The 2500-nt window shown below is 63.8% G+C and overlaps 1 pseudogene; it reads right to left on the bottom strand.

The window, feature by feature from the left end:
• Nucleotides 1-2500, bottom strand: part of LOC124731500 — a 7960-nt pseudogene that overhangs the window by 3132 nt on the left and 2328 nt on the right.

Below are 2500 nucleotides of genomic sequence, written 5' to 3'. Positions count from 1 at the left end.
ATAGTCCACCGCAAAATTGAAAAGGAGGGGGGAGAGGGGGTCACCCTGACGCACACCCCTAGCCGGCTGCAGAGGCACGCCCACGTCGGCGCCGCCCGCTATCACTGTCGTGCTACCCTCGTAACACCTTTCGACGTACTCAATAAAGCAATCCGGCAGGCCATGAGCCCTCAGCACGGGGCGGAGGGCAGCATGGTCCACCGAATCGAACGCTTTAGAGACGTCGATCGATGCCACAAAAACAGAGCGACAGGAGCGGACTGCGTCGGTGAGAGCAGTGTCCAAGATGAAGGTGTTTTCCAACATCCCATCCCGGGGGATGAATGCCCGCTGACGTTCGTCCACAGCACATGCACGCATCAGGCGTGACGCGAGAACCTTGTGAAAGGTCCGCGCCAACACCGAGCAGACCGTAATGGGGCGAAAGTCAGCGGGGGATGTTGGTGCAGCCGTTTTGGGGAGAAGTGACGTCCGGGCGCGAAGCAGACGCTCGGGGAGGGCGCGGGCCAGGAGGAAGAGGTTCAAGAGTTTCACCAGGACTTCATGCGGCAGGCGCCGCAGCTCCGCTGGAGTCAGGCCGTCCGGCCCGGCTGCCGATCCCCTGGGCGGCAAGGCAGCAGCGACCTCCTCACGTGTGACCGGCCCCCATAGGCACTCAGGAGCGACAGGCTCCGAGTGCGGGAGAAGGCGGTCACGGATGAAGCCGGCGGTGGAGATCGGCTTCTTCGTGAAGAGGTCCGCCCAGAAGTCCAGCAGACCGGGGATGTCGGGTGGCGGCTGCAGCAGGGTGCCGTCCAGCAAGCCGCGCACGCAACGTGCACGCGACCTACGGAAGGCGTCCTGTGTGCGCGCGTATTCCCAGCGGCGCCGCTTGCGCTTCTGCAGCGGCGGGGCGGCAGGCGGCCGCTTGGATGATTGGCGCGGCCGCTGTGTCCTGGTGATCGACCTCTCCCCCCTGGACCCGACCGACGCAAGGGCATCCGGGAGCATGCCCAGGATGACATCGGGCGGCGTGCCCCGCCCCAGACCAATGACTCGATCCAGGGCAGAGAAACGCTGGGCGGAAGCAGGTAGCCCCGCCAGATGCTCCCAGATGGCGGCGTCAGTCGGCCCCTCCGGCGGCGGCCCGGTGGTGTCGGCCGCGAAGTCCTCGGCTGCGTCGACGGGCGGCGCAGCGGCCTCGCCCGCGTCAGGCAGCGAGCTCGCTGCTCCACGGCGGGACGCCGGCTCTTCACCCCGACCGATCTCAAGTGCCTCCATGAATTGGCGGACAAGCTGCTTGTGGGCAGCTTGCCGCCGTCGGCACTTGATTGCCTCAAGCGTTCGGTCGGGGAACATCCTGGTAAGTTCTTGATTTACAAAGAAGAACCGGGCGTCCCTCTCAAGGAACAGTTCGGCCTCTGCCTTGGCGAGCGACAGGACTTCTTCCTCCGTCCACCTCGCGCGATGCCTCTCCGTCACGATCTCAGCGTTGGCGGCCGCAGGGTGTTGGCGGCGGCGATGGACCCCGAGACCGTTCTTCGTGGTAAAAGTGCGGTGGCACTCACTGCAAGCAAAGGGAGCTACACAAACTATCGCATTTTCGTTACGGCCGGTTGGCCGGATAGGTGCTGGGGTAGCTGGGGTGGCACCTTCAGCGGAAGGGCCACCATCTCTTGTTTCTTGTCGGCTGCCCCCAACTATAAAGGGATAATGCGAGGGGGGGCTGGTAACCCCCCCAAGCCCCTGGTGCGGTCTTCCACTCTGCGAAAATCAGCGGGCCCACGAGAAGGGGAGAAGACCGCAGGAGAGGAGAGGCTAAGAGGGCTAGGCCCATGTATTGCGCATCACTCTCCCTGTAACTATAACCCAAGGAAGGCACCTCGCAGCAGCAGCACGACTACATCAAGACCGCACTTCGAAAAGCCAAGTCCGGATGCAGCCACACCGCCGCCACTTGGCCACCTTAAGAGAGTCATAGTTACTCCCGCCGTTTACCCGCGCTTGCTTGAATTTCTTCACGTTGACATTCAGAGCACTGGGCAGAAATCACATTGCGTCAACACCCGCTAGGGCCATCGCAATGCTTTGTTTTAATTAGACAGTCGGATTCCCCCAGTCCGTGCCAGTTCTGAGTTGATCGTTGAATGGCGGCCGAAGAGAATCCGCGCACCCGCGCGCCCCCGGAGGAGCACGCTAAGGCGGACGCGGCCTCGCAGCAAGGAAGATCCGTGGGAGGCCAAGGCACGGGACCGAGCTCGGATCCTGCACGCAGGTTGAAGCACCGGGGCGCGAACGCCGCGCAGGCGCGCGCATCCTGCACCGCCGGCCAGCACGAGGCCGACCAACGGCGAGAGCAGACCACGCCCGCGCTAAACGCCCGCACTTACCGGCACCCCTACGGCACTCACCTCGCCCAGGCCCGGCACGTTAGCGCTGACCCACTTCCCGACCAAGCCCGACACGCCCCGATCCTCAGAGCCAATCCTTATCCCGAAGTTACGGATCCAATTTGCCGACT

The sequence above is a fragment of the Schistocerca piceifrons genome, unplaced genomic scaffold (assembly GCF_021461385.2).
Source record: "Schistocerca piceifrons isolate TAMUIC-IGC-003096 unplaced genomic scaffold, iqSchPice1.1 HiC_scaffold_1288, whole genome shotgun sequence".
In the NCBI taxonomy this organism is placed as follows: Eukaryota; Metazoa; Arthropoda; class Insecta; order Orthoptera; family Acrididae; genus Schistocerca; species Schistocerca piceifrons.
Note: the sequence above shows the minus strand (reverse complement) of the source record. Positions and strands in the feature narration are given on the sequence as shown.